Genomic DNA, 13,402 nt, shown 5'->3' with positions numbered 1-13,402 from the left:
ACTCATAGGATAATTTATTGAATCTAATACAAAATAAGTAACATTAAAAAATTATTTATTTCCCAAAGAATGAAAACTTAACAGTTATGTTCTTTTCCTCCTTCAGATTGAAAGTACAACAGTGTATTGAAGTTCTAGTCATTTGAATTCTTAGAGACATAGGAAAATAATAAAGTTGTGGTATTATTGAAGAAACTGAAATTCAAAGCAGAATCAGAATATTACGACATCGGCTCAACCCTATGTTCTTTGTGGAAAATATTTTAAAACGTGTGACTTTAAACCTTGTGTCTAGTAGCACTAAAACTGAATTGGTCTTAATATTTTATACTAATGAGCAATTTACCTGGAAATACTAGTAAGTTCTTGAGGCCTTACTCGGCCCTTGACAATTTAGGGATGGATTCAGAAAACCATGTATCTGAAACTTCACTTAGAGACAGATTGGAAAGCAGCTCTTGCATGTGGTCGCTGTCCCTAGAACTGTAAGACTTCTGTCATCCTGTTATAAACTTGAGGGCTTCCCAGGTGGCGCAGTGGTAAATAATCCACCTGCCAATGCAGGCAGGACACACAGGTTCAGTCCCTGGCAGTCTGCGGTTTAGGGGATCTCAAAGAGTCGGACACAACTGAGCATCCATGTTACAAACTTATTTGGTCAGACTGAAATGTCTGCTTTGTCCCTTAATTAGTATTTTATCTAGCTGAGTCTAGTCAAGTATTAGAAAAAGTAATCTTCTCCTAAGTACAAGCAAGCATGAAACAGTACTTGGGCACAGATTCATTGTTCCTAGGGCTGTTACCAGTTTGCCTTTATTTTAATCAACTGTTGTTTTTTTTTTTTTTTTAAGTACCTTCTGTGTTTGTGGTTCTGTTTTTGAAAGCAGATGAAAAGCTGATTGAAGGGACAGGGTTTTTATTGAGTTCCTATTATGTGCTAAGAACCAAACTAGATTTATATATATATGTATGTATTGATATCATAATTGAGCCTATATATATAAGGTTTATAATGAGACTATATATAAGGTTTATATATAGTCTCCATTATGACGGCAATCCTTGGTGAAAGGTAGTGTTTTATGAAAGAGGAAATTGAACTCGACAGAGGTGAAGTCATTTGCTTCAGGCCAGACAGTTGCTAAGTAGAGAGCAGTCTCCTCAAACACACATTGGTCTGACTCCTAGACAGGACTTTCTTTTAGACTTGATTCCCTAAGGTTTCCAGGTAGAAAGGAGATATGCTTTGTCATAATCACTCTTATATTTATTCTACTACCTGCTTTATCTTAAAATAAATTGTGGTTTGTGTAAGAAGATAAGACTGATTTCCCACATGTATTGGGGCCTGCCTTAACTTCTTATTGCAAAAAGGATATAATTGAATTGGATATTAAAATCTGCTGTATACACATACAGAATAATACCTCAGTTACTCCAGATGTAACAGGCTTCTTCAAAACTTCTTAGTTTTTTCTATTTATAGGAAGACTGGGTTATAGGAGCAAAATTTAATTGGATGATTCTTTTATTAAAACATTCCATGCCAAAATTTTATCCTAAAGAACTACTCTCTTATGTAAATTCGGTAAAATTTTATTTTCTGAAATTAGTTTCCTAATGTCTTTTAAAAATTCTTATATGCACATGTGGACTCTGTGTTAGTCCCTGTTCTAAGAGTGCCTCAAAGATTTATTTTGTCCTCCTGGTAGCTCCATGAGTAGATACTGTTACTCTCTCCTGATTTACAGATGAGGAAATGGAGGCGCAGAGAGGTGACGTTGCTTCCAGGGGTCCTAGAACTAGGAGATGGTGGACCTGGGATTCTCTCCTGTTCAGTCTGATTCCAGAGGACCACTCTGAACTGTGATGATTTGCCACTAGTAAGTGAAACAGCCTTAGGAGAGAAGTTGATTTTTTGAACTTAATTTTACCTCAGTGAACTATCTGCATTTATGTGCCTCATTAAATAGGAACCTATTTTTAATCCATTTATTCTTGTGTACTTGACCAGGAAAGAATAAGAATGCACTTTTTTTCTAAGTTCAAAGGCACATAAAGGCAGATAGTTCATTGAGGTGAAATTAGGTAATATATCACAAATATGTTGACAGAATTCTGAATTTTTGGTGACTTATATCAAAGGCAAAGACAGAGGTGGTATGGTTAAAAATCTGGACTTTTATACAATAGAAAATTACTTCTTGACAGTTTTACTTAAGACTTATTCTCCAGTCTCAGCATTATCACAGTTTCTAATTTAATATATTTATTTTATATTGATCTTGTTAATTTAATGCTACTGCCATATTTAATGTTATTCAGTTGATAAGAACTACCTGATTTTTATTTCTCCATTAGTTACAAATTAATTACTTAAACAGCAACTTTAAGAGAAGTATTGTTTTGGTGAATATATTTGCACAGTGTGCATAAAGATCTTTTTTGTCTGAGGAGAAATCTCTCTCTCATTTCCCTCTCATTATAAACATAATATACATTTGTAATAACTGGGGCTTCCCAGGTGGTAATAGTGGTAAAGAACCCTCCTGCCACTGCAGGAGATGTAAGAGACACAGGTTTGATCCCTGGGTCAGGAAGATCCCCTGGAGAAGGGAATAGCAACCCACTCCAGTATTCTTGCCTGGAGAATCCCGTGGACATAGGAGCCTGGCAGGCTACAGTCCATAGCGTCACGAAGAGATGGACACGACTGAAATGACTTAGCATGGCATGGCATTTGTAATAAACATTAAAATACTGTAGAAATGTGTAAAATAAAAACATATTTTTGTAAGCCTACTCATTTACCATGTATTCTATATAATACTTTAAAATTAAGATTTCTTTTTGCTGTAGATGCCTATTGAGATCTGCCCAAGTACTCTAGAACTATGCCTCTTACTCCATCATCATTGTTTTTATTGCCTCTTCCTCTTCTTTGGAAAAACTTTTGAAGTCCAGAACAGGATTTTGAGGCAAGCTGGAGCAAATTCTCTCCCATGAGAATTTGGAATTAAGATTCAGATAGCATATGTATTGTCTGTATCTGAGGGTGATGGCCACAAGAGCTTAGAGACAGGGATTGGCAGCAACAGGATGAATTTGGGGTCATGTTTCTGCCTTTGCTTTGGATGAGATACCTCTCTTCTTTAATAAATTTTCATGTTGTTTAAGCCAGTTAAAGTAGTTTTTATCCCTTGTAATAAATAGAACTGCTTTATTAATATAAAGTCAGTACCCCAAAAAATATCTTCATAGGTCACAGCATCTTAAAATGAGAAGAATCCTTAGAAATCACTTTTATATTTACCATTTACTATTATTTACTATTACGTTTTTAAAAGCTATTTATGAGTTACTATTTTACTAATTTATTATTTGGTTCTTTCTTATTAAGTTATTAAACCACAAAAGTCTTCCTTCAAATGAAATCTAATGCAGTAACCCAATATGTAAAAGTGTGGAGAGGAGAGAAGCAAAGACCTTCATGTACTCCACCTCACACAAGTGCATGTGTATAAGGGGATTGGCTGTGGGCCCATAAGACCCTCAGGAGCAGTGGTTTCAGCCAGGAATAGTTTTGCCCATTGAGGAGATATTAGCAATGTTTAGAGATGGTTTTGGTTGTTACAGCAGGGGAATGCTGTTGACATCTAGCGGGTAGAGGTCAGCGGTGCTGTTAAACGTCTTGCAGTGCCCAGGGCTACACCCTGTTGTTCATGTTGCATGACAGTCCAGGGCCAAAGCCAGAGCCTGACTGATTTGATTAGAAAAGATGCCACAAGCCACTTTTAGACAGTTTGTTGCATACATAGGTTGTGAAAAGGAGAATAATCGAAGTGTGCCAGCTCCTTGTGGTCCTTGTACCATGCGCTGCAAAAGATAACACTGAGAGAAAAGGGCCGAATGATGGCAGCAGGCACTGTGGGATGCTCTATTGCTGAAGGGGAGAGGAAGAGCACCCCTACCCTACCTCATCAGTTACTTCAGTTTACAGTTGAAATGGTAGATTCACATATCTAAGGTGTTCAGAACAGATTAAACATTTTCCAATAGTTGGATCATGCTTCAGTTTTAATATTTAATTAAAATGAAATATAATCAATAATTCAGATCATCAGTCTCACTAGCCACATTTCAAAGACTCAATACTTGTATTTGGTGAATGGATACTATACTGGATGGTGTAACTCTGGACACTGAAAAATTACTAATCATCTTAATTTATGGCTAACCAGACCAAACTCAGAGAAGGCGATGGCACCCCACTCCAGTACTCTTGCCTGGAAAATCCCATGGACGGAGGAGCCTGGTGGGCTGCAGTCTGTGGAGTTGCGAAGAGTCAGACACAACTGAGCGACTTCCCTTTCACTTTTCACTTTAATCCATTGGAGAAAGAAATTGCAACCCACTCCAATATTCTTGCCTGGAGAATCCCAGGGACTGGGCAGCCTCACGGGCTACCGTCTGTGGGGTCGCACAGAGTTGGACACTACTGAAGCGACTTAGCAGCAGCAGACCAAACTAAGACCACGCGACCATGACTTCAAAACTTTTCTCTAGTTTACTTGGTTCTCGGTTCATTATACTAGAATGTGCTCAGTTGCTCAGTGATGTCTGACTCTTTGTGACCCCATGGGCTGTATTCTGCCAGGTCCCTCTGTCCATGGAATTGTCCAGGCAAGAATACTGGAGTGAGTTGCCATTTCCTTCTACAGTATACTAGAATAAGTTCAGTTCAGTTCAGTCGCTCAGTCGTGTCCGACTCTTTGCGACCCCATGAATCGCAGCTCGCCAGGCCTCCCTGTCCATCACCATCACCCGGAGTTCACTCAGACTCAGCGTCTATCGAGTCAGTGATGCCATCCAGCCATCTAATCCTCTGTCATCCCCTTCTCCTCCTGCCCCCAATCCCTCCCAGCATCAGAGTCTTTTCCAATGAGTCAACTCTTCGCATGAGGTGGCCAAAGTACTGGAGCTTCAGCTTTAGCATCATTCCTTCCAAGGAAATCCCAGGGCTGATGTCCTTCAGAATGGACTGGTTGGATCTCCTTGCAGTCCAAGGGACTCTCAAGAGTCTTCTCCAACACCACAGTTCAAAAGCATCAATTCTTCGGCGCTCAGCCTTCTTCACAGTCCAACTCTCACATCCATACATGACCACAGGAAAAACCATAGCCTTGACTAGACGGACCTTAGTCGGCAAAGAAATGTCTCTGCTTTTCAATATGCTATCTTGGTTGGTCATAACTTTTCTTCCAAGGAGTAAGCATCTTTTAATTTCATGGCTGCAGTCACCATCTGCAGTGATTTTGGAGCCCAACATAATAAAGTCTGACACTGTTTCCACTGTTTCCCCATCTATTTGACATGAAGTGATGGGACCAGATGCCATGATCTTCGTTTTCTGACTGTTGAGCTTTAAGCCAACTTTTTCACTCTCCTCTTTCACTTTCATCAAGAGGCTCTTTAGCTCCTCTTCACTTTCTGCCATAAGGGTGGTGTCATCTGCATATCTGAGGTTATTGATATTTCTCCCGGCAGTCTTGATTCCAGCTTGTGTTTCATCCAGTCCAGCGTTTCTCATGATGTACTCTGCATAGAAGTTAAATAAGCAGGGTAACAATAAATAGCCTTGACCTACTCCTTTTCCTATTTGGAACCAGTTTGTTGTTGCATGTCCAGTTCTAACTGTTGCTTCCTGACCTGCATACAGATTTCTCAAGAGGCAGGTCAGGTGGTCTGGTATTCCCATCTCTTTCAGAAATTTCCACAGTTTATTGTGATCCACACAGTCAAAGGCTTTGGCAATACCTGCTCTTAAATCTCATTTTAGAAGAGCTTTATTAGTAAGGTCAATTTAAGCCAGGCATTATATTTGAGAAGTTTCATTATATCTCAGAAGTTTCTCCAAAGGATATTATTTAAGATGAAAGAAGCATATTTCACTCATTGAATGTCACTGCTCGTTCAGTGAGAAGATAGCCACTGAGCATCACACACACAAAAAAATCAACATGAGTCTCGCTTATGTTGAAACTTACTGATTAGCATGAGTATGTTGACAGGGAATTGAATTGATCACTCTTTCTAGTCCCAAATTTAATTTGCTATTTAGAACCAGTATTTATCACCAATGAATGTTAAAATTTGAAGAATTTAAATGTTGAGTTTTTTTGAAGGTAAGAACTCTGCTGGGAAAAGATAGATCTTAAGAATTGAAGGGAATTCTAAAAAGAAATATAAAGAGGAAATTTTTTAAAATGAAAATTTTGCAAATGAAAATAAATATTCATATCAAAGGAAAAGTTTTCTTGGATTTGGCTAATCAGACCTTATATATCTTGCTTCCAGAGTAGTTTTGTAGAAAAACTTTGAATGTATTTAAAGCTATTAACATTTATTTTAAAATAATTTACTTACATTAAATTTGTCCTGAGAATAGGAATATGGTGTTTTTATATATATGTAGAAACAGATTTATAACTAAATCATCGCTTAACATTTGCTATATAGTATAACATACACTATAGTTGGGTTTCCTAGGTGGTGCAGTGGTAAAGGATCTGCTTGCTAATACAGGAAACACAAGGGACACAGGTTCAATCCCTGGGTTGGAAAGATCCCCTGGAGAAGGGAATGGCAACCCATTCCAGTATTCTTGCCTGGAAAAGATTATGGACAGATGAGCCTGGTGGACTACAGTCCATGGGGTCGCAAAGAGTCGGACACAGCTGAGCCACTGAGCACATGCTATAGTTAGGGTAGTTTTGCAAATTGTTGATATTTACCTCTGATGTGTTGTACTATTACTCTATTAACGTATTCACTTGTCTTGAATTATCAGCTGTTTTTTATAGTAGTTATTCCTAATTTATATGTTTAATATTTTTTTCTGTATCATTGACTTTATCCTGTTTGAGCTTTTTGAATCTGTAAATACCTGTAAATTGCTCTTATTTTTTAATGTCTTATTAGTTACGGGAAGCTCTTAGATATTATTTCTTCAAATATGTATGTGTTTCTTTTTCTTTTAAGATTGGTTACAACTTATTAGGCATTCTCACTCCATCCTTTGCCCATGATAATTTCTGCTTGTAGCATTCTTAGAAGTATCTGTTGATATATTTTCGAGGTCAGTAAATTTCTCTTCAGGTGTTTCTAATCTGTGGTTAGACTCCTCTTTGAGCTTTTAAAAAAATCAACTTGAATTCTAACATAAAATTAGTTTGATCTAATGAAATAAAATACATCCATTTTAAGTATGTGTATTGATGAGTTTTGATAAATGTATAGGCCCATGTAATCACTACTATAATTTTGTAGAACATTTTTATCACTCTAAAAAGTTCTCTGGTATCTATTTGCAGTCAGTTTTCTCTTCCCCCTCTACCATTCCTAGAGAACAATTGATCTGTTTTCTGTCACAGTAGATTAGCTTTCTATTCTAGAAATAGGTTCTTTGCTGAGTATGTTTTAGAGATTTCATCCCTCCAGTCTGTTGTTGTTGCTTAGTCCCGAAGTCATATCTAACTCTTTGTGACCCCATGGACTGTAGCACTCCAGGCTTCCCTGTCCTTCACCATCTCCCAGAGTTTGCTCAGACTCACATCCAGTGAGTCAGTGATGCCATCCAACCATCTCATCCTCTGTTGCCCTCTTCTCCTCCTGTCCTCATTCTTTCCCACCGTTAGAATCTTTTCCAGTGAGTTGGCTTTTCCCATGTGGCCAAAGTTTTGGCGCTTCAGCATCAGTCCTTCCAATGAATATTCAGGGTTAATTTCCTTTAGGACTGCCTGGTTTGATCTCCTTACTGTCCAAGGAACTGTCAACAGTCCTCTAGCACCACAGTTCAAAAGCATCAATTCTTTGGCACTTAGCCTTCTTTATGGTCCAACTCTCACATCTGTACATGACTACTGGAAAAACCATAGCTTTGACTATACAGACCTTTGTTGGCAAAGTGCAAGTCAATAGTTTATTTCTTTTAATTGCTAAGTAGAGGTTTTTTGTATGGATATGCTAAAATTTGCTTATCCTTTCACCTGTTGATGAATATTGAGATGTTTTTCATTTTGTTGCTGTTCTAAATAAACATGCAGTATTCGTGTGCAAGTCTTTTGTGTGGCCATATTTCTTTTCCTCTTGGATAAATATCTAAAAGTAGGATGCTAGCATGTAACAATAGTGTCTATTTACCTTTGTAAGTAATTGCCAAATTGATTTCCAAGTAGTTACGGACCACTTTATATGCCCACCAGTAATGTATAAGAGTTCCAGTTTAGTATATTCTCACTAATACTTAATACTGTTAAGAATAAAAGATGGATTACTGCCCATCTTTTACATTTGCATTTTTCTTTTGAATGATGATGTAGAGCATCTTTTCTCATACTAGCAGTTTGTGTATCTTTTTGTCTTATGCATTGAAGATTACAGCTAATTAAAATTTGGTTCCATAGTATTTTGCTTTAAAATTTAAAAATTTTTATTTGCTGAAAAATCTAATAAACTTAATGCTTTGTATGATTTAATTTTAGAAACTCAGTCAAATGAGTATCTCTGTACTCTTAAGAAAGTAAGATGATATTGAAATACTTGTAAAACATTTCAACATAAACATAGCTTCTTTTAAAATTAAATATCTATTCATTGTGAAGAATAGTTTTAGATCCTTAATGTAGCTCTAAAGGTGACATAACAAGGAATTTGCCATAGTTTAATAGGCGAATTTCTGCCATTAAAAGTGAAAACCATACAAAATGGTTTTTCATAATTTACATAAAAGCCTTGCTGCATTTTTAGCTTGGAAAATTCACATTGCTTCTATTTCTTCCATCTTCTTAAATCAGTTATTAATGCATGTACTTAAATATAATTTACCATTATAGCATTTCATTTTTTTTTTGAAATTTGATGAGACTTTTTTACATGTATATAAAAATATTTGTTTGTTTAGAAGAATTAAAATCATGTGAATACTTAAATTTTATAGTTTTGAGGAATTAAATGAGTCCATTTCTATCTCTGTTTCATTGGTCACCGGCTGAAGGCATGCTCTCTGAATCTGGTATTTTACTGTAGTTGAACATTTGTCCCCAAAATAGGAAAATCACATGTCCTTCGTGCCATAGCTCTTTTGAGAATGTCGTTTTGAATACTGGGATCTTACCTTAGTTTTAACTCCCTGTTATTGTGTATGCTAGCTGCTATATTTTCTCCACTCTTCTAATTTCCAAAGGAGATAAATGAATTTGAGATGTATAGCCTAGTCATTTGGGATTTGAGGTTTGATAATGCCCTAATTGGTTAAAGATATTGTAAAGAGATTTTGAATGTCTCCAGTAGTCTCAGATTTACATACTGAATATCATTCAGATCTTAGTTTTCTGTTTTTCCTTCCAACCTTATTTTGTGTATTGATTGTGTATTTGGGGGACTTTCTTCAGACATATGTGCTACTTTTGAAGAAGAATCTATTACAAAATGAATTTCTTATTGTATTATTTATCTGTAGTCATATTTTATTATTCCTTTTGGTAGCACGGAACTTTGAAAGCAAATTTTGAAGCCTTTAGCAGAGTCCTGCTTGTCACCACTTCAAGTACAGACTGACATTCTTGAAAGGCATGGTTGTTATCTTTGCCCTATGTATGTGCTGTTCTTCTGGTATTAGAAAATAGTGCCACACAAATCTTCATGGAGAATAACGTGAAACAAATTTGACTTGAGCAACTGCTCGAAAAGTCGACTTTTTTGTATGCACCCTACAACTTTCATTGATCTATAGTCTCAACTTTTAGTTTTGTTTTAGTTAGAAAGTGTTAGGATAAATAAATCTTTCTTTTTTCTTTGACTTAAAGCAAGGGAGAAAAAAGGTCTATTTGAGGCAATTTTTTAAAAGATTTTAGATATTAATGCTCAGACTGTAAATCTAAAAGCTTCATCAGGGATTTGATACCATTCTGAACAAAGAAAGTTAGTCCCTCGTTAGTGTCCAACTCTTTGCAACCCCTTGGACTGTAACCCCCCAGGCTCCTCTGCCCATGGAATTCTCCAGGCAAGAATACTTGCTGCTGCTGCTGCTGCTGCTAAGTCACTTCAGTCGTGTCCGACTCTGTGCGACCCCATAGATGGCAGCCCACCAGGCTCCCCCATCCCTGGGATTCTCCAGGCAAGAACACTGGAGTGGGTTGCCATTTCGTTCTCCAATGCATGAAAGTGAAAAGTGAAAGTGAAGTTGGTCAGTCGTGTCCGACTCTTTGCGACCCCATGGACTGCAGCCCACCAGGCTCCTCCATCCATGGGATTTTCCAGGCAAGAGTACTGGAGTGGGGTGCCATTTACTAGAGTGGGTAGCTATTCCCTTCTCTTGGGAATCTTCCCTAACCTAGGGATCGAACCTGACTCTTCTGCATTGCAGGTGGATTCTTTACCGTCTGAGCCACCAGGGAAGCCGAGACCATTCTCGATACCTAGAAATCCTCTGTGGTGGCTCGGACGGTAAAGAATCCGTCTGCAGCGCGGGAGACCTGGGTTCGATCCCTAGGTTGGGAAGATCCCCTGGAGGAGGGCATGGCAACCCACTCCAGTATTCTTGGCCGGAGAATCCCATGGACAGAGGAGCCATGGTGGGGTCGCATGGAGTCCATTGGGCCACAAAAAGTCAGACACGACTGAGTGACTAAGGGACAGCACAGTCCAACTCCTTCACTTTGTAGACCTGATAATTGTCTAAGTTGTGCTTCTCAAGCTGTGGTTAGGGACCAGTTTTTTTCTTTCCTCAATGAATGGCAGGCCAATAATTTTGTAAACTACAATAAAGAGAAAGTACTTGGAAAAAGTAATTTTTACATGACATACACAGTTTTAAATGCTTCTTACTTTTTGTGGTTATCTCAATGTCGATTTCGGAGAATTCTGGGACTAGAACAGTCCATAGACCACAGTTGGTCTATCCCTGCCCACACTTTATCTGTTACTGCCCAAGGTCAAGGTTGGCACACTGTGACTATGGGTCATGCTCAACCCTTGTTTTTGATATGTCCTTTAAGCTAAGAATTGTTTTTATATTTTAAGTGCTTTCTTAAAATTCACCATAATAATGAAGTTTTATTGGAACAGAGCCACACACATCCTATAAGTATTGTCTGTGACTGCTTTTCCTCTTTAATGATGGAGTTGAGGCAAGGCTGAGTAGTTGGGACAGAGACCATATTATCTATAAAGCCTAATATATTTTCTCTCTGGGCCTTTACAGAAAAAGTTAAAATCTGAAGGTTTGGCTCTAGGACACAACATAGAATTAGTAGTTAGTGCTAGAGTTGAGAGTACAAATAAATTTTAAACTGTGTTTTAACACAATTATTATTATTATTATTAGCTAATACGTATTATCAGTCTCTGTGCTTAGTACTTTTGCTGCCATTTCTGTTCTCATTTAATCTCCTCATTTCTGTCGTTTTCTAAAAATTTAGTAAGTTTAGATCTTTTCTGGTCCAGTTATAGATACCTTTATTGCTCCTAAAGCTCTTAACTCTGCTCGGTATTGTGAGTTTTTTTTACCCATATCTGGTCAATTTAAATGGTTTGATATTTGAATTTTGTTATCAGCATGTGGCTTGGAAAATCCAGCTTCTTCCCTGTTGCTACATAACTCTGCAGTGATATTTCTATGTGTTCAAGTCCAGTGAATGAAATGCGTATGACTCAAAAATGTTAAGAAAACAGATATTTCTAGTGAAAAGATTAATCCTTTAAAAGGATTAATTAAAAACAAAATTAATATTAATTAATTAATTAAAAACAAAACTGCAGTTAAACTGTAAGGGCAGATTTCTGTTGCAGATAGCAAAGATATAACAGCTAAGGTTGAGGCTTTAGGTGACTTTTGGAGGATCAATAAGGCTTTCAGTGTTTTGCCTCTGCCACTCATTAAACTGCAAAGTCAAAGCTCCCATCATATTACCGTCAAGGCTTTTTAAACTAACATATTTCTTTACTTCTTGTTTAAAGCAGGTTCTTAAGTTCTCAAAGTATGCAATTAAAAAACTGAGCTTTTCATGGTAGCTGTTATTTCTTTGTTTTCCTACCCTTTGCATGTGATCACTCAACAAGTAAAGATAGAGCAATAACTGTCATCTTTACATTTGATACATGAGCCTACTTCATGGTATAGACCCATTATAAGCCAAATCTTCATGTTGGGATTTCTTCTTGGAATAAAAAATTACCTAGTTGCAGTGAAAGCTTATTCATTATATGAGGAAAGAATAACTGCAGTTTGATAGTATGATGTTTGATATTATGGTACTTGCTATTTTGTGCTACTTAGCTCTTGTCACTTTATAAACATATGGAAATGAATTATGTTCATTGCTTACAATCAAGAATGAAATATTAGAGACAGTCTTGACAAAATCTCACTGCATCTTTTCAAGCCATGGCTAGTTGTTATTACCCCAAATCTCAAAGTACCCAAGGTTTAGTGCAAGAGATGCTGGTGTACATTGTCCTAGCAGATGCCTCCCAAATCTAGATAAGGCTGTTCCTTTGTACCTTATAATAAAGCCATTGACTAAGTGGCTTGTGCATTAAAGGGAGAGGAAAAGCCTTATAAACAGCAGGATTTATTACTTAGTAATATATGAGGATTGCATTCCCAATATTCCGAAAGATTGTATGTACTTTAGCATAAGACTATTAATGAATGAAAATCTGGGACACATAACAGTCATTATATAATGTCTTTAACCATTTATTTGAATTGAATATTTCTGCTTTGTTTTAAATTTATCCTATAGAATGTTGGTAAATGGTAACAACTCCTGTTCTCTCCAGGCGTACACAAAATCTTGTGTTAAATTTGAACTGTTAGAATAACTTGTGATTGAACATCCCTATACACACATACCAAATGTATTTGAAATCTTTTGAATTAATAATTAAACAGTGTTCTTTCTTTTGGAAGCCTACACTTCTCAAAATTCTCTGTAGCTACTTTTTACCCATAATAGCATGTGTAACATTCATTCCTCAGCATATATTATAGTGATCAAATTACTGATTCTAAAAATTTTTGATGGCCAGAATTATTGTGGAAGGCAGTTGTTTTCTGCAGCTTAACTGCAGGGAACCCGAGTTGCATGCATTGCTGTGTCTGGTAAACTTCCTGGAAGCCAGCCAGTGTGTTCTAGTGAGTTGCCACATATGTAAGCGGTGAGCACTAAAAGGCTTACCCAGTATTACAACCGTTCTGAGGCGAGGAAACGGTGGGAAGTTCAGCAGCGAAGCAGCGGCAGCAACAAGCAGCCACAGTGGTAGGAAAGACAGGGCAGGCTCACCGTGAGCGGATTTCCCAGCGCGAGGCAGCGAGCACACAGCTCCCCATCCTGCCTCC

General features: G+C 37.3%; 1 protein-coding gene across 1 annotated transcript in view; it reads left to right on the top strand.

Moving 5' to 3' along the window:
* The window catches only part of TNKS (tankyrase), a 149,558-nt gene that overhangs the window by 24,948 nt on the left and 111,208 nt on the right, over positions 1-13,402 (top strand). The window lies entirely within an intron of this gene.

This window comes from Capricornis sumatraensis, chromosome 4 (assembly GCF_032405125.1).
Source record: "Capricornis sumatraensis isolate serow.1 chromosome 4, serow.2, whole genome shotgun sequence".
Classification (NCBI taxonomy): Eukaryota; Metazoa; Chordata; class Mammalia; order Artiodactyla; family Bovidae; genus Capricornis; species Capricornis sumatraensis.
The sequence above is the reverse complement of the archived record's forward strand: the minus strand, read 5'-3'. Positions and strand labels throughout refer to the sequence as shown.